General features: G+C 37.2%; 1 long non-coding RNA gene across 1 annotated transcript in view; it reads right to left on the bottom strand.

The window, feature by feature from the left end:
- LOC115342038 overlaps positions 1-4,838 on the bottom strand; it is an 81,554-nt gene extending 76,716 nt beyond the window's left edge. Inside the window, exon 1 of the long non-coding RNA XR_003923611.1 lies at positions 4,771-4,838. This is a non-coding gene — a long non-coding RNA (uncharacterized LOC115342038). The remainder of the gene's footprint in view (positions 1-4,770) is intronic.
- Positions 4,839-26,808: the final 21,970 nt, after the last annotated feature.

The following is a 26,808-nucleotide window of genomic DNA, read 5'->3' as shown; positions in this document are numbered from 1 at the left end:
ACCGAGTCACATAATTTTGTTGTAAGACACAGGTTCCTTAAAAAGGTAACCTGCAGGAACTGTTTTAAGTGTACTTAAATATTTAAGAAAAGGGTGGTGGGCCAAAACTGTCAGTTTTGCTTGTTTTCTATTTTAGCATCAGATTAGCTTAAGGTTGAAAAATTAGATATTTTTTTTTTTTGCAAATTGGAGATTTGAGTTATTGATTATAAAGCAGGGAACAAATTGGGGAAGGTATAAAATGGTAAACAAACTAGAAACTGACAATCTATCTAGCAATTACCTTACGTTTGTGAAGTTACCCTGGAAAGATGCTTTTCAATTCACACTCTTTCATTTCTTCAACATTGACACTGTCTTATTTCTATTCATTTATATCCTTGTTTGCCAGTTTTTTTCTTTCCAGTAGGAATTCAGTTTCAATGATTTACATATCTTATCCCAAATATATCTACTCTGATTCACTTTGTTGTTTCGACCTCCCCTCTCTGTCTTTTCTTTATCTCTTGTGTTGATCTTTTTCCCAAACCTTTTTAATGTAAATGAAACATTCAGTACTTGGCCTTAGGGCTGATTCACTGTAAATTAAGCATTCTGTTTTATCAGGGGATGAGGGAGGAATGATATACTGTTTTCAAGACTGTTACAGTATTTTAAAAATCCTGTATCATAGGAAGTATTTACTTTACATAGATATTCTGCAATTCAGAGTCTCCATAACACATTCACTTTTCCACTGAGATTTTATACTATCTATTAATAACATGCATGACAAATACTAGTTTCAGAAGACTCTTTCTAAACACTCTCTCCTGTTTCTGCTTCCTTTTTGGTCCTTTTCCTGTGTACGAGTTTTACCACCCCCCAAAAAAATCCCAACTAACTAACAAACAAAAAGTCATCAAAATTAAATATTCCCTGATGTCTTTCTGAAGCAGAATTTCCCCCTTTACATTATTCCCCCACTCATATAATTGAGTTATAGGAAGGGCATTGTTATAGTAGCTTAAACAGAATCCATTGTATAGTCACTTCCTAGCTCAAATGAAATCCATTGTATAGCACTAAAAGTAAGACTTGCTAAAGCCTTAGGCCACAAGCAGTGAATTTATGCTGAACTTATACTTAGTTACATGAAGGGAGGCCCCAAGAAGGTGCATCCTGTGAAAAATAAGGTAGCCACATCTGTCAGCAGAAGCTGCATCCCTGAGATAATAAACAGAACATCCTGCCTGGAGGCAGAGAAAGGATCCAATGAGGAACTAGAAGACCCCAGACCCAAATATTACTATTGGATTGAACCACTGTGTGAGGGGAGTGCAACTTGGATTGTAAGGGTATAATTGCCCAGAGATTTCTTTGTTTGGGGTCCCTCTCTGGAGGCACTCAGCTCGAGCTGTCCTATACCACTGTACCACCAAAATAAATTCATCTGATGTATGTCATGTTGGAGACTCTGCTTTAGGAAAGCTAGGGTCGAGCCTCAGGGAAGAGGAAGCACCAGAGGGTGAGCATGTGTGTGGCTCCTTGAATGGTGTGTGAATGCTTTGGCAGTGCCCTCTCCCTTAGCAGTCATGATCTTAAAACACTGAAACACAACTCTAAGTAATAGAGGCAAACATAGGTAAGATAGTCCTAAGTATTCGACCAATTTCCGTTTTTAACTCATTTACTTTTCACAGACTTTAGTCCTTGACTTGACTATCACCAGCCCCACTCAACCTTAAGACCAATGACTGGGAAGTGCTTTGTTGCAGGTATGCTGCTAGTTCTGAGAAAGAGGTACTTGTATGGTTTTTACTGGAAACATCTGCACCTAATTTAGTTATTTAGCTTTATTTGACTCTGATCGTGTAATATTGCCTATAAGTAAAACCAACAATACTATTTCATCCTCCCCACAAAACTTTTTGGAAAGGTCTTCCTACCTCTATCTTTTCAGAGAGACAGTATATTATGTTTTGCCACAAAACATAAGATGAGAAAACCTTTCAAAAGAAAATATTACTTCTCTGGTTTTTTTCTACATCATGTAATAAATTCTCCTCCCTGAAGTCACTATCTGTACACTAACAAGACTTGAGTCAGTTGGCTAAACACAAGCACTGGAGAAACTGACATGCCCTAGGATACCCAAGGGCACCTGATCAGGGCTGGCAAAAATGGGGTTTACACAAAACCCACACTTTTCTGGATGGCAGAAAAGGACAAACCAGATAGGCTATTCTTGGGCAAGCCCATATGGCAGTAGACATCTACGTTTAGGCAAGTCAGTCTGCTCCTTATTGTCACCTCTCACTGAAGTCGAAAGTTAAATGTGGAATTTATCCTATGCATCTTACAGAATTCTTACCCCTTCACAGAAAAAAAAGAATGAAGAACTAAGCATGTAGTCAGAATAATTTTTATGTCTATGTAAAATTAAAAACAATTAAAACTTTTTTCTTTTTTTAAGACAAGCTCAAAAAATACTATAATCACAATGCAATTTCATTCTTCTTCTCCAACATTTCATTCATCTATTTTCCACCTACATCAAAAGTCAATAGTGTGAAATCAGTGAAAAAGTTTAGATTTGGTATGAAGAGACAATAAAGAAGTGTGACTTAGAGGTTCAAATACATTTTTAAAGAAAATTTAATTTAAGTCATTCTTTCCTTTGACTCTAAGCCTTGAATTTTAAGATCTTGCCTTCTTAAATTCCAGTTACTTTCACAGACCTACATATGTCTTTATCCATTTTCCAGCAATTTTCAAGAGGCTTTTTTGGGTTCTTTTTGGGGCACAATCTAAAGTTCACTGAAACAAAAGTGTGCCTTAAATTTTTTTGAGATAGCGAATACTGCAGAAAAAAAAAATCCAGTTCAGTTTATGTTTGCTTTAGTGTCTTGCACACATTTTTTTCTGTAATTCAAAATCAGTCAGATGCACAGTAAAAATTTATCCTTTTCCTGTATCTATATTGGTATTTCACCTGAGATACACTTAGTCCAAGATCAAGACTGACTTCATGTACATTCTTCTTTGTTCCTTGAAGAGAAAGTTCTCTGCATGCACCTCTATTCCTCCTGTAGCTCTAGAAACTCTTGAAAGTCCCATCTTGATAGATGTAGAATGCGTTATTCTTATGAACATCATAACCAGTTCTTAGGTCTGTTCTCTTTATCTGGCCAACATTTTCTCCATACATTTTAACATGTCAATAGTATCAATAAAAATATTTCTAGTGTATCAGTACTGGGTCTAAATGTATCTGTTTCAAGCCATACAGAATAACTTCACAATAACTCTGATCTCAGAAAGCACTGGAAGCATTTTTTTTACTTTAACTTCAGCCAAACTGCTTATCAGAAATTTGTCTAGATAGAAATATCTTTGCAATCAGGGATTTTGGCTCCATTCCATGTAAAATTGTCTCTTCAGTCCTTTTCTTTAATTCTTACTGTTTTGCTACATAATATGTTATATCTCCATGGCTTCGAGGGATATTAAAAAAAAAGGGGAGGGGAAACAACAGAGAAAAAAAAAAACACAAAAGACCACAAGAAAATTGAAGGAGTACAATATAGGATGACCTACAGCAGAAACCTCTGATTGTTAGTTTGGTATGGATAGAATCTACCCATCATTGTAAAGATAGCTTCATAGGAAAACATCTTTTTTTCACTTTGATAGTGTGGTTAGAGGAACAGGACCTACATTTAACCTTTTTTTAAAAGAAAGAATTAGGCATTTATCTGGCTGAGAGACTGTGTTAAATTGCACAGGTTCTGACTTACTTACACAAACAACACACCAACCCCTCAAAACCAGAAATTTAAAAACAATTACAGCCTAATATGTACAATGTCCTCATCTACTTGCTGGCTAAAAAGTGGTGGATCCCAGCGGTGTGTGGGTTATTTAATTATATTCAAAGTATTTCTATATAATCAAAATACAAGATAGAATCTTTGTGTGAAAACAGCAAAGGAAATTGTTTTGAACTCAGCAGCTTAATGACCCCGGTTTATAATTGCTCTTTCACCTCTCCAAAATATTTCTTTTAGCTAAGCCTTTTTTTTTGCCTTTTTTTTCCCCTCCCCACTTAAAGACAACACAAATTAAACCAAAAAGTGGAGAAGCTATTTCTTAAAGCTCAAAATTATTTCATGGTAAAATATACTAATGTGCGGTATATTTCCCTCACTTTTTGGATATGCATTGCATGATGAAGGAATTTGTTCCTTGAGAACATTAAGAGTCTAAAACATTTGCTCGACAAGAAACATTATTTTTTAATATTTTTATTTACATTACCTTTACTAAGCCAGGTTTCACATTTCATGCCTTAGTGGTTTTGAAGTTGTTTATTGCTCTATTTTTCTTATCACTAGGGAACATGTTGAGAATTCCCATCCCTTATCTGTCTTCAAGGACTTGTGTACTGGACTTGTGTAAGTTTTTTACAGAGGATAAAATGCCTTTGTTTTACGCCACCAGAGAGCACTGTTGGATCATTAAGATTTGGCGCTTTTTTCCTAGACATTAGCTAAAGTAATGAGAACCAGAAAGACAAATAAAACTTTGCTAAATATTCTTTCTTGCTTACCACATGACAAATGTCACCAGCACATAAGGCATAATAAATCAATTGGTTTTTTTGCGTCTATAGTTCTGCATTCTTTCAACATTCTTCTCCTTCAAATAAATGAAAAGACCAGTGTTCCCAAGGTTGCAATTAGTGATACAGCTTGTACCATCTACTTTCATAAATTTTATTTTACTCACCAGTCCAGTGGCACAGCTGTGAGCTATATCACAGGACAACTGTGAAGACCACTTCCGGTTCCTCGTTCTGGGAAACAGAAAAAGCAGCCCTTAATGCCTCAGTAAATAACATGACAAGAAGTTGAAGACCATGCTGCAAAAATACCTTGCCACTGTGCCAATCAACACACTCTAGCAGAAGCCATCTATTCTTTCAACTCTACAGGTGATTAATGCAATAATCGTGGCAAAGATAAAGGAAATTGCATTCAGCTAGAAAAAAAAAAAAATGGCACCTTCAATGAATGAGGAAGAGGGTGGTAGCTTGGTCTTCTCACTTAACTTTCCACCAAAACCAAGAACTACAATGAAGAACCCACATCTTTGGTAGGTTAGAAAGTCATTCTGCATGTAGGTATATGCATGTGTGCCTATATGTGTACTATATACACATGTATATAGCCTTGCATAAAATGCACATATGTATAACATGCTAATTTCTTTAAAATTCTCTTAATTTTGCAAGGAAACTAAGCACCTCTCTCTATGCAGGTGTTTAAATGAAGCTTTACACTAAATTGACCAAGCATAGGTTTGAGGCTTTTTTCGTAATTCAAAAAGTAACCATTAAATGAAACACTAAAACTATTTAACCACTTAGTACTTCACAGTTTTAGGATTTAGGTTTTAAAGACATTTTAAGGTACTGTTTAGGATTTTTTAAAGACAGGGGAATCTAAGATTATTTAAGGTCCTAACTTCTACTTAGATTCCTAACTTCCCATTTAAATCTAGGTGTCTACATGCATTTTTATTTTGAAGCTTGGTGATGAAAAAATGTTGGACAATTTGAAATGAACTTGCTTTGATTAACTAATTATGAGATTTCTAGTCTAAGTATATAAAAAATAAAAATTTATAGAAAAACTTCTAGAAAATTAAATGTGTTCTAGAAAAAAAAATGTCCTTTGGAAAGATACATCTCATAATTTTCTTGCACCTAAACTTAATAACATGTTTATTGTATTGAGGACTATTTTGTGAGATTTCTACTTTCTTATGGCACTAAGAGAAGACAGTTAATCTAAAATGAACAGTAACTAATGTCTTTATTCCACCCTTGATTATATCTTATTTTTCCTAGCTTTCATTTTAATATAAGGAAATTATTCTGAAATTATGATGTAATGATGCAGTGTTAACTAGAATTTTCTCATCACACTGAGGCCTGGATATTAAAATGCATAACTATCAGTTTTACTGATTATTTCTAAATACAATGCAAAAACATCTTTCAGTGTTTCTGAAATGCAGGGTTAAACTGTCTTTTCCTTTTGATGCATCTGCAAAGTAAGCATTTTTCCTTCCTATCATTATAAAAATCTACCCTATAATGATCTTTCTCCCGTTATCCACAACTAAGTTGATACAGACTATACTGAACTTACCTGAGATTTTCCATTGGCTCAGAGATGATGACAGAAAATGCTTGTTTCCACAATATTAATTCTTGTCCTTCTCCTCCAGGCTTTACTCAGATAAAATGTGCACTGAAATTTTTGCTTCGGTAAGGACTTCAAAATATCTATGTATTCAAATGAGAAACAGGACAAATGTGATAATCTCCTTTACCTGTTTTCTTGATTATTGCATTCTTCTGCTATTGCAGTTTTTTCATATCTGTATCATACATTATTTATATGTAAAGTTTATTCTCATGCTTTAAAAATAAATAAAACTCACAATATTGAAAAATATTGTCTGTAAATAACACTTCGGTATCATGTAATTTTTTCATAACTTTAACACTTTTATGAAGATATTTTAATGGGAACAATTGAGAACTTGGAACAGGGGTAAAAGGAATAAAAATTGTGGGGGGAAAGTTCTTTTTTTTCCTTAAATAATTTGATCCTCTGCTTATTCATTAACCACTTTTAGAGCCTCTATATGTCATAACTGTATTGCTTCATGATATTAGTTCAATGTCAGGGTTGATGTTGTGATTTCATGCAATTTATAGGTAACCGAGAAACTTAGTCCAAAATAGTCTTGACTGTTAGTGTCTATATGTAATCCAACTTGAGAAACATTTGCTGTAAATCAAAGATCAAAAAATGACTGAATTATCAACTAGAGAACGAAAGAAGAAGCAAGCAGAAAATCTTGTTTTGTGACTCAGGGACTAATTTGAATCTTGAAAAGCTTGTGTGCAGTCACTGATTACAATACAAATTTCTAGGATGACCTTGAACTAATTATTTAGGGTCAGATTTTTAAAAGGACTTTATATAACAACAACAACTTGGAATTTTTTAAAACTATGTAGGAGATCATTTTGCAGAATGGACAAATGGAAAGACTACAGCAGACATAGTTTGGTGTCCAGTAATAAATGAAAGCAAATAAACTTGCACTTACAGCAAGTTAGTTGCAGAAGACTAATGAAAGAATGAAAAAAAAAAAAATGTTAACCAGAAGTTTGTTTATGTTTCATGGTTCATTTTAATTCAAATTGGGAGTCAGCATACTTTTTCTAACTGTGAAGGTGACTAAGCACTGGAATCATGTACCCAAGGAAGGTGTGGATTCTTTATTGTTTGACCTCTTATAAAGGAGACTGAATACCTCTCAAGAAGACATATTTTAATTCAAATGCAGGGGGTTTTATGTCTATACTGCTTTATTTGCTCGGTATTATTGTCGTGGTTTAAGCCCAGATGACAACAAAGCACCACGAAGCTGCTCGCTCACTCCTCCTGCCCCCGGTGGGATGAGGAGAAAATATAAAGAAAAGCTCGTGGGTCAAGACAAGGACAGGGAGGGATCACTCAGTTATGGTCGTAGGCAAAAGACTGACTCAACTTGGAGGGGGGGGGGGGGGGGGGGAACAACACAAAAATGACTTTAATTTACAACAAATCAAAACAAGGATAATGAGAAGTAAACCCAAATCTTAAAACACCTTCCCCCCAGCCCTCCCTCCTTCTCGGCTCAACTCCACTCCCGGTTCTCTCTACCTCCTCCCTCCAGTGGCGCAGGGGGACAGGGAATGGGGGTTGGGGACAGTTCCTCACACCTTGTCTCTGCCGCTCCTTCCTCCTCAGGGGGAGGACTCCTCACTCCTCCCCTGCTACAGCGCGGGGTCCCTCCCGTGGGAGACAGTCCTTCACGAACTTCTCCAACGTGAGTCCTTTCCGCGGGCCGATCTTCAGTCACAGAGCCCAGCGTGGGCTTTCCCACGGAGTCGCGGCCATCTTGGGGGGCATCCATCCGCCTGCTCCGGCGTGGGCTCCTCTCTCCCTGGGCTGCAGGTGGGCATCTGCTCCCCCGCTCCCCTCCGTGGGCTGGGGGGGACAGCCTGCCGCCTCACCGCGGGCTGCGGGGGCATCAGCCTCCTCCCCCGCTCCTCCTGCCCTCCTTCCTCACTGACCTGGTGTCTGCAGAGGGGTTCCTCTCCCATCCCAATCCCCTCTCTGCTGCAGGTTCCCCCTCTTAACTCTGTTCTCCCAGAGGCGATACCGCCGTCGCTGACGGGCTCGGCCTGGGCCAGAGGCGGGTCCCACTCGGAGCCGGGGAAGCTTCGAGCAGCTTCTCACAGGAGCCGGCCCTGCGGCCTCTCCCCACTACCAAAACCCCGCCACACTAACCCAAAATAATTATACACATTATCTAATATGACAAAGTTTAACCCAGATAATCTCAGGATTTTTTAACCTTAAAATCTCTGTCACTGCCGTAGGGTAACAGGTGAAGTAGCAGCAATATAAATGTTACAACTTTGATTATAACTGTTGTTCAATAGATTCCACTGTCCACCTCTTTCCAGATTAATTGTAAAAGTATAAACAGAGAGTTTGAGGTTAATAGGAATTTTGGTCAAAGTTTGAAGGACACCATTTATTTTTGTGACGTAAGAAAAAAAAATAAATGCTTGCTTCATGACATTTCTTCAGAAACCACACCCAACTGTGTTCAGTAGAACTTCAAATCAGTAGTCCTATTTCATTTAAACAACATCACCTCCTACACCACAGCTGCCACAACTCTTAAGTCTAGTAAGCCATTTTCACTAGATGACAGTAGTCTTTACAAGTATGTCCCACTGCTGTGAAGCTAATTCTAAAGACAACTCAAATCCTCTGACAAGAATTATTGTCTGTTAAATTAATGGGCTATGTTTTAAAAGAGTTCAAATCTAAGAACCAAGGACCTTCTGCCATAGGCTATTCTACCTTCTCCTTTTTCCCATGTGTGATTACACCACCTCTCATGTTAGTAACTCATGTTTTAATATCCTCCCCTAGTAACTAATGACTTGTTCCAGTAAGGTTCCAACCCTGTACTGTTACAGTAGCCTGTGGGATTCAAAAGTTTCTGTTATAACTTTTCCCATTCTGAAAATCCTTTTTCGTAATGGCATTGACATGAAAATTTCCTCCACATCACTTGTGAAAATCAAGTATTAAAAAGAATCTTAGTAAGTGCAATCATATTTTAATCCAAAACCATTCTTAGTAAAGCTCTTTAATCAAAACTTTCACAATGCTGGCAAAAATAGGACTAGATTTATGAACTTATTTAAATGACTTGACAGCAAAAATAGGTCAGTGGGATGCAAAAATCCTACATTTGTTATACAGCCTTTTGTTTCCAAGTAACTTTGTCTTTTGCTTTGAAACTTTGCATTCATTGGACACTTGCAAAGTCTTTAAATTAGCTTTTACTCAGTAAGCCACTTATACACTCTTAGGTAAAGACCATCATCCTGATTGCAAAATCTGCTAGCTTTAAGCAATTATAAGGATAAAGTCATTGCATTTTGAAAGAATAAGGGCATGTGTAATTTGCATTTGATGTAAAAGTTAAAACAGACAGCCTTTCTAAGAAAGCAACCACACTGACCCTGTTCTGATAGCAAAGTCATGCTGAAGTCATTTTTGTGAGTGTGTGGAGAAGTCCACGATCCTCTGAAACACTAAACCACACTATCCACTCCCTACTTGTCTATTCTGCTGCTTTGCTTGCCATCTCTATTTCTGCTAATATCTATGCAAGAACAAAGCTTGTTACCTTGGCCATTTTAGAAATCTGGTAAGTGAATTCATATGGAAGGATAGTGAATCATGAAGTGTAGAGAAGCATGGACCCACTGTGAATAGAACTTTTAGAGCATGCAAAAGTTTAAAAGATAGTTATAAAATAAAAAAAATGTAAACATGCTAACAATTCTTTCTGTTTCTGCAGGAAGGAAGAAAACATTTATTACAATAGCTACTTAATTTCTTTTAATTTTATACAGTGGATAATCTAGTTACAGAAATGCAGAAAATTTCCCATGACAAAAAAAATCATTTTCTACAAATACTGAGTAAATGAACTCTAGTAAAGCAATGAAACAGTCCCATTCCTTAAACTTCTCTTTTAGGCTGAAAAGCTTTTGCCTTCTCCAGAATTTAAGGACACCACATTCTTGTTCAAAGCTCCCTTTCCTAGTGCAATGCTTGCTTCTGTAAGTTGTTATAAATATTTTGTAAGATGCTGAGCAGCAGAGAAAAGCCTAAAGGAAGCTCGGTAACCTAAAGTCTGCCTTCATGAAAGAAAAAATTCATCTTACAGATTAAAGTATTTTAGAATGCATAGCTAAACAGTTTATAAATCCAGTTCTATAGATGGTCGTGCACAAATTCCTTTTGACACCAGTTGAGGTCCACTGCAGAAATGTAGTACTCTACACAGCTAGAACTGAGCACGTATCTCCAATAACTCTTCATGGACTATATAAGGAATACATCTGTGATTTGTCTTAAACTTTTAATGAATTAGAGACTTATTTCCTACTTTGCATGGACTGTGCCAGCAATTTATGTGCATTGTTGTGCCCTGGTCACAGGATTAGTTCAAGGCCTCCTTTAAACAAAATATTTTGTAAAAAACATCCACAATACTATAATTACTACTTAAGGGACTTGAATAAAAAGTACCATTTCAGGTAAGTATCTCAGAAGCAACATTTTTCATGATTACCACTGATTACAACTGTAATTTTTTTAACCTCCGACTGGTTGACTGACAGTAGCTGAAGACAGTATCATTAAAATTGCTATATGAAGGCCCGTGATTTCCCAGTGAGACCTTTAACTCAAACCAAACTCTTACAATCATGATGGCACTACTTTCACCACCACTCTGCTTCTTACCTCTTGTGCTGTTCCCATTAACTCCTCAAACATCTTCTGAGGGAAGAAGATAGGCTGGCTACCTAAACATGGCTCAGAATACAGCTCTCAGAGGCAGCTATCTACTCAGAAAAGACAATTCTGGCTACCTATGTAAGGAGAACATGAGCCATCCAGGAAACTTTTAGGCTTAACCGTCTTATCCAATGGTCCAGAAAACCCTATAACCACTCAAAGAGGGTTGCTGTCTCATACCCAAGTATGAGACACTCACTGCTAATGAGACTTCGGTGGCAAAAATTTCTTCCTTGTTTTTTAAAAGTTTGTGTTTATAACAGTGTTGTTGTTATTTTAGAAAATATGTGTTTTTAATATTTTTAAGATAGCACATGTTCTGGATTCTAGCCTTGGGTTGAAAAGTCAACTAACTCAGTTTGCACATATCTACCTTTTTTTTACAATGAAAAATATCTCAGTGTATATGCATTTTTCCATCTTTCACTGTTTTAAAAGAGCTGATGTATTCTTTTTTCATTTTATTCATTTTTTTATCATCAGCAGATGATACAAAGTAAAGTTAATATTTACATTCCCTTATGACTCACCAAGATTCTTTTGTATCACTGTTTTTGCCCAACAAAATGAAGTAGTTGTATCAGGCAGTTTTGATAGGTATAGCAGATACTGCAGGTGATATATATGTATGGATAAATATATGAGAAATAGACCAAAAGTGTGTAGTTATTGTATAATAAGAGCTCCACGTTTAGGATAGAGGAATTTGTTGTTTAATAAAGACAGCTTAGCATGCTGAACTTTATTAGGTACAATGCTTACTAAGACAGAGATGCTATGTACACTTACATTCTTTCATACTTTTATGTTTATTGGATGTCCCAAATAATTCATTAGTTGTCACTTTTGCCTGAATGAAGCAAATGAGTGTGTTGCCTATTGGCTTTATACCAAGGACACTTCACCCACTATATATGAACTTGCAGCTCTTAGTACCTGAACTATGCAGTTTCTAGAACTGTTATATCCCTACTAGAAAGGTTGCACTCAATCTAAAGCAGAAATCATAATCACTTTGTAGGTATTCTGATACCTAACAAGTTAAAAGAGTTATTTCAGGAAGACACTGATGTAAAAATCTGCAGGACAGTTAACAAAACTATAGAACAGATCTCCCCTTTACTAACTTCTAGGGAGTTTTAAAGCAACATCAATAAAATCATATAATGATTCCATCAAATCCTGTCATTGCATCTGCATTAAACTCTGTACCATTGTGTAATAATAAAAATACACAGGAGTACCTGAAATTCTCATTACATGTTGAACTCAAACCTCTGAGTAACCATAAAAGAACAATTAGCACCTTGGAAGCTGAGTTGATCTTGAATTTGCTACTCAAGAAAAACAGTCATTGTGATGGGAAACTCTTGGTACAGATAAACATGCATTTTTCAAAAGAAGTTGAAAAAGCTACTTGCAAAATCTGTAGAAGATTTAGGTCTCTTTCCTGATTGACTACGTATGCATTTGTACATTTAGTATTAAGCAGTCACTAGAGATTAATAAAGTATTTCTGAGAGCCTGGACTAGCTCCTCTCACCTGAGTGCCCTAGCAGTAAGCATCCAAACCATACCGTTTTCACCTCCCCTGCTCCTGTCCTGGTTTAAGCTCAGACGGCAACAAAGCACAACGAAGCCGCTTGCTCCACTCCCCGCCGCCAGCCCCCGGTGGGCTGAGGAGGAGAAAATATAAAGAAGTGTTCATGGGTGGAGACAAGGACAGGGAGGGATCAGTCACCAGCTATGGTCACGGTCAAAAAACAGACTCAACTTGGGGAAGAAACAAAATCAATTTCGTTTACTACCAATCAAATCAAAACGAGGATATTAGGAAGCAAAGCCAAACCTGAGAACACCTTCCCCCCACCCCTCCCTCCTTCCCACCTCAACTCCACTCCCGCAGCGCAGGGGGACAGGGAATGGGGGTTGGGGTCAGTTCCTCACACCTTGTCTCTGCCGCTCCTTCCTCCTCAGGGGGAGGACTCCTCACTCCTCCCCTGCTCCAGCGTGGGGTCCCTCCCGTGGGAGACAGTCCTTCACGAACTTCTCCAACGTGAGTTCTTGGGGCATCAACCAGGGGCATCAGCCTCCTCCCCCGCTCCTCCTGCCCTCCTTCCTCACTGACCTGGTGTCTGCAGAGGGGTTCCTCTCCCATCCCAATCCCCTCTCTGCTGCAGGTTCCCCCTCTTAACTCTGTTCTCCCAGAGGCGATACCGCCGTCGCTGACGGGCTCGGCCTGGGCCAGAGGCGGGTCCCACTCGGAGCCGGGGAAGCTTCGAGCAGCTTCTCACAGGAGCCGGCCCTGCGGCCTCTCCCCACTACCAAAACCCCACCACACAAACACAAAACACCTCCTAGTGTTAGGACTTTTGCATTCTTATGCAGTTTTACATACACAACTTGTCTTTAATACCACAGAGAAAATGGAATAATCTGCAGCCAGCAAACAATCTTCTTTTGGAATATGGAAGGCATGGACTCAAACCTTGCAGACCAAGCTGGAGCAAGAACTCAGGTAGCCAATGCCAATTTTTAACCTCTTGTGAAAAACTTTGACACTAGTATGTTCTCTTTGTGTGGCTGTGGGAGAAGCAAAACCTGGGAGCTAACCAGATGCATCCGAGTGTGTGACTTAAACCTCTACATGAAGTAAATGACTGCAGCCTTTGGACCTTATTTCCTAAAGATGCTTTTGTCCATCCATGTGTTAGTGCCAAAATCCATTTGAGTATACATTCTATCATAAACATTTTGGGTTTCAACTGCTGTGAATGTCAGTGTTAGAAAAGTAGATCTCACCATTCATTGCAACTTACCAGTATTATGAATCCTTCTTCCCAAGCCAAGACTTTTGATAGCACAGCATTGTGCTTCACAATGCCAAAGTCATTGTTTGGGTTCAGTACACAGTGTACAGTTGGATTTTGACCATGTAAAGAGATTTCATCAGTGTTCCCAACAGACGTATTGATAGAACAAAAGAGTTATCTCCCAGAATAGGCACAACAGTGAAACATCTCTATTGGTGAGGTTTAAGTGTTCGGGCATTTTTTGTTGGTGGTGGGTTTGGTTTTGATTTTGTTTCTGTTTATTTAAAAAAAATATACATATATATAGTTACTGTATTATTGTTGCAGCCTTATCCATCACCTCAAAAAAGTAATTATTCAAAAATTGAGTCCATAATGTCTTTATCCTTTTAGTTTGCGCACAGTGTATTGCATTGTACTATAGCCTGAAGCTTATACCTCCTGCAAGTCACATTATTCTGTTGTTAAAAAGGCACTACAATACAGTGGAATATTATTATTAAAATATCTAGGTGCATTTTCTTAAGTTTGTGGATGAAAAATTCAGTTATGTGAGTATGGAAAAAAATGAACATTTTCTCTTACTTTAATGAGGCACAATTTAACTAAAAGATCTGTAAGATAATTAATTCAAACGTATTCTGCAGGTATAGTAAAATGACAGAAATTATTTTTGGAAATCAAAATATATGGCAGGGATTTCATTTATTGCTATGCTGCAGTAAACAGAATCTCTTCTTTTTATGTCTGTACATCTGAGCCTGTTTCAACTGTACCCAGATCCACACAAATGTATAACATCATTAGGCTGTAGTTTTTAAAAGGCAGAGTTACCACTGGTTTTCAGTGGTAAATGAATATTAATGTCCTTTTAAAATTTCACCTTTAAATATACTAATCCTATGCTATGCAAGTATTTATGCATATGATGTTTGGGAAGGGGCTATTTTGCGAAAGATAGATTAGCTTTGTTCTTGAACTGGTTGGCTTTTTTTTTCATTTCAAAACAAAAACAAATGAACAAATATACATGCATACACTTTTGAGACAAATTAAATCATTCATTTTGTTTTCAGAGGTGCTATGGGCTGTTAAAAAATACACTGTATCTCATCAGGAGTTGGCACTCTGTAGTAATGTAAGTCATGCTACCAAAGCTATTTGCTCACTTGCATGACTGGATGTGCATTCATCAACTGGTCAAATGCATTCCTTTTAATTTGATAGGCACATGTCCCTTCACATGATAGAACACACAAGTTGTCTCTGTTTACATCATCCCATAGATAAACTCTTGTTACATGAGCAAATGTGTATCTACTGCATGACAGAAACCCCTTCTTCATAAGGTGCTGACATGGTAGGTGTACACTCAGTAGCTTCTTTCTCCAAAAATCTGTGGCTTCTTTCCTAAGAATGTAATAATAAGTTCTGGACAGGATTGTTAGCAGTTTTGCAGAACAATCTGGTTGAGAATTTGTGAATTAATGGGGAAAAAAAGCTGAATTCTGTTTTCTATTAGCTTCCCAGAAGGCAGAGAACACCGTGAGTATGCATCAGGATGAAACTTAGTTTGTGATAATTTTTAAAGTTTGTGGTGTTTGGTTTTGTTTTGTTTTTTTAAATATAATAAGTAAGTAAGTAAATAACACATTTTAAACTGTGACAGAAGCTGTGCAAGGCAATCCCAAAGTCTTCTAAAAAAAGACAATTTTTAAACTAATACAAAGTCCTGACAAAATAATAAGATGCTACCAGTAGCACAGTGCTGAATAGGAAAATTTCTGGTCGTTAGAGAATGCCAAACCCACCATTATTCTGAGCTGTTTCTATTTGTCTTGAACCTCTATATCATTACAAAAACACAAAGAAATTAGCTATTTCTTCTGCTTGTGATAAGTTGGTAGAGAATGCTTTGATATACATGTGCAAAGCATACAGAAGAAGTTATGTATGAATAGTGGTAAAAATAGATCCAACAATTGGAATTATAAACTAGAAGAGGTTTACATTTCCAGTGTATCTATCTCTTTTGGGGATATTTCTATATATACAAGAATGACTTCATGGCTTTAGCCAGAACTGAGAAATACAAAAGAGCCTTTGATATTCTGTTCTGGGTCACCTTGTTTTCTGCATTTTTTTCTTGATCTCCACTGGCTTTACTAACTAACATCTGAGTCTTGTTTTAAGCTTGCTGATTGCATTGAGTTTGTATTTGCTATGCAATAAGCTGGCACTAAGAAGGATTTTGATCTTTAATCTGGTTCAAGGGATTCTAAGCAGCTCTGATTGCAGCCATAGGCAATACATGTACTAAATGAGATTGAAGGACAAATTAAAATAAATAATGTTTGAGTAAATCACTTTGTCCTGGTTAAATGCATTTAACAATTTCATTTTCCCTTGCAAAGCAGGTTTTAAAGAAAATAACAAGTGCTTTATTTTTTTGATGTAAGTATAATGAATCTTTTTCCACGCAGAAAAACTAATGTCATTAAAGATGTGTCTCTCCTCCATGTATTACAATAGCTTCAAAGCTTTTGGGTAGAAAACTGAGGAGAAGTCATGAGATCTGCAAAATGTATTGCTGCATTTATTGCCAAAGGCAAAGCATGGGAAATTGGTTAAGGCTTTCTTAACAATCATAGTTCACTTGAGTAATGATGTTTTAGGCCTTTTGACTAACTAGCTCCTGTAGCCAGACAATAGCAACTTTATATAGTTTGCATTACTCTAAGAAATAAAGTCTAGTAATGAACTAGCTAGAGAAAGAACAGTGAAAAGCAGGTTTATTTGATCCAGTTATTTTAGTAATCTTCTAACTGCCCATATTTACATTCCTTAGAGTAACATTTTTGTGATGTGTTGCTATATTTGGAGAAGAGAAAACTAAACAATATACTAAAAAAGTTGAGTGACACTGTAATAAGGGGAAAAATTAGAAAAGATAATATATATGATTTAAAAAAAAATTACTCTGAGAAGCAAATTAGTAGAATAACTAAGATTTTTCAGCAGATTATCTACATTAGGCAGGTAAAAATACCTGATAATCTGATAGACTAAACCCTGTTTGGCCACAAGTCCAAACAGAAAAAAAAAATATTGTAGACATGACAGCACTTTGGGACCTATGATTTTATGTTCATCAGTTACTTCTCTGTATGTGAATATGCTTGTATAATCTAATGTCTATAAATATGAAATGTCAAAGGAGCGTATGCACCAGTTCAGAAAGGAAGAATGGTTGCAGAATAATGTCTTAGTGATCTTTGCGGACTTCTACTTTTTTGGGGTTTTTTTTGTTTTTTTTTTTTATTATTTAAATGTGTAGTTCTGGGGGAAAATCCATGTTGTTTTCAGTACAAATTGGTGCCCTTAGACAATTCAGGAATAACGTCCTGGCCAATTCTGCATTGCTAAAATTTCTGTTGATTTCAGCAAGATAAATATTTAATCTGTGTTGGATCAGGAAGTATTCAACTCGGTTATTTCATCTAGCATTATTTTTCTATGCTTCAGTATTCCCCTTCCACTCTACGTAAAATTTCTGGTGTGCTACAGAGCACATGAATGACTCACTTTTTATATAAGTTCCCTCACACTTAATACTGGAGCACCTTAACAGAATTTGACTCTGTACTACCAGTGCTTAGAGAACTCTAGTAGGTAGGATGTTAATTATCTGCTAATATTTCAAAGTCTTTTTCTAAACACAGGCTTATACTGCTGTTTATGTACCTTCTCCCTCTCCCCCTCATCCCCTAGCTCTAAAAGGGAAATATGAAAAAACTTTTATTTGTAAATGAAAAGAAGTCTTTGGGCTCATTGAAGTTGAACTTTTCTTCAATTGTGCCCTGTGTGGGACACAGTGCATTCCCACACTGCTGTTTTGGAAAGGAATAGGATTAAAACTAGATAAATTCTTCCATTATGGAATCCAGTACAGAATTTTCTACATACTTGTATCATAAATTCAACTGGTAACTATAATACTATCATGATGACCTTATGCTTATTTTGTCTCTTAAAATACCCAAAGCACAAATAAGATTATAAAGGTAGCATTTCTCCAGCTGCTGCTAGCGGCTTTTCTGTCCCTTCTCTGTGCATTGATACTTCACTCTGTATTGTTGGTCCAGGTCGTTCTGTATTCTAGTCTATGGTAGTACTCTGTGATTCTGAAGGACCCCTATGCATTGGTTTTGAGGAAAAGATCTAGCTTTAAAAGCTAATTTTTGCTGTATAAATCAAGTAAAAATGCAGTTTGACTCATTTTGGAGAAAAGTTCTGATGCTGTATTTAAAAGCTGCTGGGGAAAGAGTTCATTTTCTCTAAAAGAATTCCCAGTAGCATGAGAAATAGTTAATACTGGTTTATAGCTTACTTCCCTCAAGATGATTAAAAACTGTGCTTTCCAGTAGCATATTTGAATCACCGAACTATACTGTACTCCAGCGCAGTAAGTGTTAAACAGGTCTTAAGAGAGCTGTAAAGGTGGAGAGCACCTACAGAGAAAACAACAGGGTTTTGGGACAGAGATGCCCAGAGGATATGGCCTTTTAGCACAGCTTTTGATCAGAGGAGGAGACTACATAGAAAAGAGATGTAAAATAATTCTGTTTCCTCTGAGGAATGGGCAATGTTGGCACAATGCCTCCAGCTCACTTAAAGGAAAACAGCAGTTGTTGTTCAAGGAAAGCGTAAATATTTTGCAATGTTCCATGTGATTGCAAATAAAAATAAAAAAAAAGAAAGACAGAAACAACTTGACATTCCCTTCCCCAACAAAAAAAAAAAAAAAAAAAAGAAAAAAAAAGGGGGGGGGGGGGGGGGGAGAAAGAGATAACATATGGGAGACCAGTGCTTAATTCCCTGCAGTAGTATATCAGCCAGATGAATAATATAGAGTCGGTTCACCCACATCACCAAGCTAGCAGGACATACCAAAGCACAGAACTCCTTGAAATGGCTGTTAAGAATGCAGATTCCTAGAGTTCATGTCCAAAGCTTGATACCATGTCGGCATGCTAACAAAGTATTGAAACTATCAAGGAGTATGGGTATAATCCCTGATTAATATTAACAATCCCATTCATAGGATTCTGAGAAAGAAAATAAGAGACCTTCACTGGATGCTTATAGAACACATGGAATATTGTAAAATTAAATTATTGATGGAAGAGTTTTGCATTTGGTGCAGTTCTGCATGTTTTTAATCAAATACTGTGCCATTTTATGTGAACAATAGTATTCAATGACTATCTTTTGGAATTATTCAATTGGATTTAGCAAAAAAGTGCAATAGGTCCCCTGGAACCTCTTACTTAATCCAGAAAATATTTAGTGGTCTATTCAGGATTTTGCTTGACATTTGGAAAGCGTATTAGAAGATCACTTGCTGGTAAATGCAACTAGTACTTTATCTTGTTTGATAGCATCTACATTATTTGATAGCCTATGACATCTTTGCATTATGAAGCAGCACTGTGAGCCACTCTGCATTTAATTAAAAACAAACAAACAAATGTTTGTGGCTGGTCTTTCAGTAATGCACCAAAACTGCATAAGGTTCAAATTTATATAACACAATATCTATTTACCGTTAACATAAATAGAACATTTTTCCTATACAAGGATAGACTATACAGTCTATCAGACTACAGTTCTGGGCCCCTCAATTTAAGAAGGATGTGAAGGACCTTGAATGCATCCAGAGGAGGGCAACAAAGCTGGTGAAAGGGCTGGAAGGCATGTCCAATGAGGAGTGGCTAAGGACTTTGGGCTTGTTTAGTTTGGAAAAAAGGAGGCTGAAGGGCAACCTCATTGCTGTCTACAGCTTCTTGAGGAGGGGAGGTGGAGAGGGAAGTGCTGAGTGCTTCTCCCTGGGATCCTGGGATCCAGTGATAGGACACGTGGGAATGGCTCAAAGCTGCATCAGGGGAGGTTTAGACTGGACATTGGGAAGCAATTCTTTACTGAGAGGGTAGTCAAACACTGGAACAGGCTTCCTAGAGAGGAGGTTGATGCCCCAAGCCTGTCAGTGTTTAAGAGTCATTTGGACAATGTCCTTAATAACATGCTTTAACTCTTGGTCAGAGCTGAATTGGTCAGGCAGTTGGACTGGATAGTCAATGTAGGTCCCTTCCAACTCAAATATTCAATTCCATTCTGTTCTATACTTTTAACCAAGTATTTCATGAACATTTTGTCTGCAATCTCTGTCAGAAGACAGGGGAATGACTTTTTTTTATACTAAAGGTTGTTGTATCCTTCTGTCAAAAAATCATCAGTGGTCCCAACAGATTCTTCTTGCCCCCTTTAAATATTACATAACATGATTTCCTCCTGTTTCTCTGATCTTGTTACTAGGTTGATTTGCCTAGAAATGGCATGCAACAGGGATCTATTGATTATGTGTATCTAAAAGTGGAGTTACAAAATCCTCTTTCAAGGCAAATTCATACTCTTCCTTCAGATTTATCTCTTGATGGATTTTGACCTTGACATTGACTTTTCTAAGAATACCGAAGTGTTCTTAGTTACAGTGGCTTATACCAAAAAGAGACTGTATTTTTATCAAGATGTGCTTTTTACTAAAGATCTATGCTGCATATGAATATTTTCTTGAAATCAAATGGTAATCTGGGCATGGAATAGTTGTCAAGTAAAACTCTTCAAATCCATGAAGGATTTTTCTAGAAGTCAAATTACAGAAGTCAATGGGTTAAAAGTGGTGTAAATTCCACAAAAGTGTAAAGAGACTTGAAATGGTGTTCAAGCCAAATGATCACAGGTGATAGCACAGACATTTTTATGTTTTCTAAGTCTTTCCTGATTTTACATATAAAATTTATTATCAGAGAAGCTCAGAGATAACTGAAGGCTTAACATTAAGATAGGCTGAGTAGTTCTGATAATTATAAAAACAAAAAGTTATGACTGGTGATCTTTTGTATTAGCAACTTCATAGTATAATATAATCTTTATGTACCAATACCAGAGTTAAAATATTTTCTTGGCCACAAAATGCAGCATGGATAGCAGGAAGCATTTACATATGGAACACTAATCTTAAGCCCTTGGGTGAAGTAAATTTTTTAGTGAGGTCTTTCTGCTATACCCTTTTTGGTTCATTTTATTGCCTTTCACTGTAATTCATGCATCCTGGTAGCTCCAAAACACATTCAGTTCAACCAGTTCATCAAACTGCATATTTTTCATTATTTTTTAAAATTGACATTGATTAGGTGAAATTTGTAAATTGTTAGAATACACAAAAAAGTTACAATGGGTAGATTAGATTATGCAGTTATGACATGCTGAAAGCATTAAATATAGACAAGTTACAACACTCAGTAGTCTAGGGACCCTAAAAATTTAATAACCTTTAGCTGCTAGCAAGAATCTAGCAGCTGCAGGGACAGAGGAGGAGGAAGGTCTAATCTATTGGTGGCATGTGTTTTGTTGGCAAAAGCAATGTATCATCATAACCCGTCTTTCTGTTTTATTACTGAAAGTTCCTACAGGTTGTTGTCTAGTGCGTATATCTATGCAATTACTTATTGCTCTTTTTACATATTTTGTAAAAGTAGTAGGCAAAAACTCATACTCCAAAAAATCTTATTTCAGTATTTTAGAAATACTTAGGCTCTGCATATTTATTCTTTTATATTCTGAACATAGTCCTCTTCCCAGTAAACCTTTTAGGACCATGAGGTTGATCTTCCTGAACAGGATATCTTCGTTGATAAACATCCTGTAGGAAGAAGCTATTTTCAGGATATAGATATTGAAACAGTATGCTGTTAAAAGAAAATGATCAGTTCAGTCTTATAGTAGTCATGTTTAACAGTCAATGCATAAACAAAAGTCACAACATAGCGTTGTTATTTAGCTATTTATTCAGATCTACTCTCCAACTTTATTCTCCAATTCTGCTGCAGAAGGAGTGGTATTAGAGCACATATACTGAAGACTAATACACTTACAGCACATGGGTTTTCTTTCCTACTATAGCAGAGATTTCTGGAGTTGCCGGCCACAAAAATGGTGTTCTTCATGTTTCCAGGCAACCTGGAACCTACTTCACTGAATCTGAAAGAGTCTGAGTCTTTGTTACTAAATAGAGTTCTGAAAAAGAGCTGTGGCATATCTTATCACTATTGCATTATGTTGTTGTGATGCCAGGATTTAGGTCACGCACTGTGAGTGAAGTATTCAGCTTCAAAAGATACTAGAAAAATCCCATTTTAGGAGTCACTCGTTCTAGAAATACTTCACTCATATGTGAGGTTAACAGACTTCCCCTCCCCATTTAAATGCTCTCTAGAGGTATAGCTTTTTCTTGTTTATCTAAAACTCTATTTTGGCTAGAGAACACCTGTGTCTAGAGACACAAAGGAACAAAAAAAAAAGCCAAAACAAAGCAAAAAAGCCTTTTATATTATTTTCTTATTTGGGGGAACAGTCTCAACACATTCTCTTAATTGTACCTTTTCATTTGCAAACATAGAGCTGAATTTCAAACACACTATTACGTAACTGTGAGAGACTGAAAGAGTTCATATCCCAAACATTGTGGTGGGGCAAGTTCTGCATAACGACAAACTCTGCATAACAAGGAAGTCTGCCTAGCAAGAAACCCCAGGTGAAAAGAAGCCGATCAACACCCATCAGCAACAGGAGGGGGAGGGTGCGCAGCTCCCGGTTCCGGTAACGCTGTTCTGATGTGCTGAGCAGGGCAGTTCACCATGCGTGGCCAAAGATCAAACAATGGTCACGTCTGCAGGGAAGGAGAAGTTACTCCCCAAATGACCCCCAAACCCACCGACCCATTTCCCAAAGGTTCTGAAAGCACAAACCCCGCATGACACCTAATTAGCCTAATGAGTTCAAGTGCCCGCCTGAAGGAGCGGCGAGGAGATGAGAAAAGGACACAAACTGAAGCCCCGCACGCTCTCTCGAACCGGACCCCTCGGCTGGCTGGACCAACGCTGGACCCAAGACTGCCGGCGTCTTTCTCTTTTCCTTTTTCTCTCTCTGTCTTGTTCCCTTTCTCTCTCCTTTTTCATAATCCCTACACTTCATCCCTTTGGCATAAACCCTTGACCAAGTCTGGGATGAGGAGCAGATCCAGCCACCCCCGGGCTCCTCTCTGAGGAGGAGTCTAGAAAGCAAGGGGGTCTGCTCTGAACCTCATGACCCAACGGGAGGGATCTCCTTATTCCCCGAATTGATGCATAGGGTTACCGCGAGTTACCCGGTTTACTGAGGTAGTTTCATGCCAATTCCTGTTGTAAGAAACCCCGCCACCTACTGTTATACCTTCCAAGTTCAGTTTGCTTCTGCCATGAATAAAATGTTTAACGGATCGTTTGGTGTCGTTTCATCTTAATTTAGCCCGAGGAAATTCCGAATTCACGAAGTCCTCTCCCTGGTCTGTACAGCCCGGGTCGTGACAATAACTGTACATATTTTTTCTTAGTCCTGGATCAAGTGACATGCACTTTAAATTCGATGGAAAGCAATGGTAAGATTAAGTAGTCTATATGGAAACCTCTCAGTTCAGAGGTGAAATGCAGCAACTTTAACATTATACACTGCTATGTCCCAGGTAGAAAATACTATTTTTTAAATGTGTAGTGTGCTGACACCAGCCAAGACCCATCCAGCCTTTCACTCACTTCCCTCTCCACAGGACAGGAAGAAAATAAAAGGAAGATGAGAAGACTTGTGGATCAACATAATGACAGTTTAATAAGGAAAGCAAAAGCTGTGTGTGCAAACAAAGCAAAAAAACGGGGAATTCGTTCACTACTTCCCATCAGCAGCTAGATTTCCAGCTGCTTCCTGGAAAGCAGGGCCATGTATAACAACTGCTTGGGAAGACAAATGCCATTATCAGTAACATCTCCCTTTCCTCTTTTTTTCCTGAGCATTTATTCCTGAGCACATCATCATATGGTATGGAACATCTTTTTTGTCCATTTGGGTCAGCTGTCCTGGCTATGATCCTTCCAACCTCTTGCCTACCCTCAGCCTACTCACTGCCGGTGTGGGCAGGGGGAAAGAAGAGGAAGGAGCGGGGAGAGAAAAACTTGACACTCTTCAAGTACTGTTCAGCAATAGCCAAAACACTAGTGTGTTATCAACAGTGTTTTAGCCATACATGCAAAGCACAGCACAATAAGAGCTGCTAAGAAGAAAGGTAACTCCATCCTAGCCAGACCCAGTACGAAATTATATTTTCCAAAAATTATCAAGGCAAGTTGGCATTCATAGAGATATTTTGCTTGGGTTTTTCATTAGTTACCACTAGTGTTAGTGCTACAATTTTAAGAACAATTTTATTTAGAACTATTTAAGAGACAATTTTAAAAATTCAATGTTTGAGGCTAAAAGCCCTTCTTAAAATCAAACCTTTAAAGATGTTTACAGCTGAGTAAACAAATATGAGATACATAAAAATATTCATAATTTTTTGGCATAAACACATGCACTGGTGAATATATTGCATCTGGGGTTTACACAGAGCAAGTATCCACATTGTCTCTTATGCGGTACTTTATGTAGTTAGGTTAACAATTATAAAATAGCTCATTAAAATTCATAAATGTATTTACAAATGAAGAACAGGTTTTTGATCTTCCAACCATTGCAAATATCTACAAAAGAAGCTTAAACAGCAGACCTACAAGGAAATTCAAAATAGGCAAAAGTTTTATCAGAAAATACAGACAGTATCTTTCCTGCAGCTGTCAAATCCGTAAAGTAAAATTACAGCAATTTTCAAAATAAATGAAAATCCTTACTTTTTGCTTAGGCTCATGCTAGGAGGGCACTAGAGAGAAAATATACTGTAATAGTTTTTACACAGCTGGGATGAAGAAAAGCATAGTCAATGTGAGGTTGACTTGGTTAAAGTATAAGATGAAATATTACTTCTAAGCTATCAGTCTAACCCCAAGTTCATACTCACACAGAAAACTATCCTTCCAGACTACAGGTGCATAAAGCTAATATTTATATTTCAATATATTTTTTATGAGATTCATCACCAACTATATAGCACTCGTTATCTATGGGTACTATAATCAATCTATGAATACTTCCTGTTGGGAAATTTCACCTAAACAGAAAAAAACCACTTGCTACCTTATAAAAGTCAGTCAAAAGACTGACCAAACAGACTTTATAGCACAGGATAGATCTGCTGCAAGAGGTAAAATTATTAATCTCTTTCATAGAGAGGGAGTACTACGTCACTCCTGAGCTCATGGAGAGGGACAGTGGAAGGGCAATACCTTACTCACCAGATAGAAAGATGTACAAGCACCAGAGAACAAGGGTTTGCCCTTTCCTGCTAGGTCTATTCCCAAACTCTCCTGCTTCACTAGCACTGTTCAGAAAGTCACCAAATTTGAAGTAAAATGGATTTCCAGTACAGTAAGTCCTAGAGATCTGATTTCTCCACTGTAGCTGCCTTTTGGTTGATTGTTTAGAACACATGGACAACAGATGCAATGATCCATCAGATGTAAATTCTATGGTGCTACAAAAAATTACAAAAAGTGACATTTCCAATAGCAGAATCCTAACTTTCGTTAGACTTAATGGCTCACAACAAATGATAGAGCATCAAATGTAAATCACATTAAATTTGACTAATAGAAAAATGTTACCTTTTTAGATTAAGTTCATATTTCAACAAAAAAGTTTAAATTTGAAAACATCTAGGAAAAGCTTATAGATGTAATGTGAGTCATTTCTAGCTCAGTCAAAGAAATAATCCAGGAAAAATGTCAGGATAAGAAAATCCATCAGTACAGACTGGATATGTACATAATCAGAAAAGTAGCTTTCAATTTGAATATGACATATTAAAAGTGAATTTAGACAGACAATACAGGCTCACACATTTTATCACTGGGAAGAGAGCACTCCAAAATCAGGCCATGCACTAGCATAATAATATTCCTTTTCTTTGTATTTTAGCAAGTTTTGAACTGAGTGCATATTAAGGAAAAAAGACTAATTAAAACTGTGTTTGTAACAGCATTCAGTCTATCCATGATCATAGAAGAAGGGCTAATCATCACAGTATGATTTAACAGTAGATGGTATTGATCAAAAGCATTATTGGCATCACTGACTACGCTGAGGTGCAAATTACAGTTTTTCTTTATTCCTGTCCCCAGATAGTGAGTGAAGACCCTCTTAAAATATCTGGGAGATTATGTATCTATCAGTTTCCTATTGTCAAAGGTTTTTCTTAAGCATCCTCTCTCCTGTTCTTTGTTACAGCTTCACTTTCTTACCATCAGAAAGAGGTGTTTTCAAGGAAGAATCACAGGACAGAGTGTAAAAGTCACTTTGATCCAACTACCACCTAGGATTAGATTTGCTGTTTTAGAAAGGTTGTTAGTGGTAGTTTTACCTTCACTCTCTTCACAGTTTCATGGGACATTTTTGTGACCGTCAGTGTTGCTCCATTTCACCCTTTGTTGTTTGGTACTGATCCTCCACTGGAAAATGAATATTGCAGGAAACATTCCTGCATTTTAGTCTTACAGTGGGACAACAGCGCAACCTAAGAATGACAGTATTGAAGAATTATGTATCTCTCTATCTGATAAACAGGAAGAGTAATAAACACTCCTCTAAGAATGAACTTGACATATCTTCAGAAATGAATGAAGTATGCCTTTCCAAAATGTCTAAAGAATAATTTTCCACATATGGCCTGTATTAATTTAATGTCTTGTATTCAGGTAACAGCTGCTATAATAAACTTCTTTAAAAAAAACACCTGCACCTATGGTTATCTGTTGTGATAACATACCAAAATGTGGGTGAAAAATACGGCAATTAGTCTTAAAATCATGATGCAAGACAAGTCCATATGAAACAAAATTTTCTCTGTTGGATGTAACAAAGAGTTTTTAAATGAATGAGTGAAATTTATGTGAATGTATCAGCTTCTACAA

Source organism: Aquila chrysaetos, chromosome 5 (assembly GCF_900496995.4).
Source record: "Aquila chrysaetos chrysaetos chromosome 5, bAquChr1.4, whole genome shotgun sequence".
Taxonomy (NCBI): Eukaryota; Metazoa; Chordata; class Aves; order Accipitriformes; family Accipitridae; genus Aquila; species Aquila chrysaetos.
This window is presented reverse-complemented; position numbering and strand designations above follow the sequence as displayed.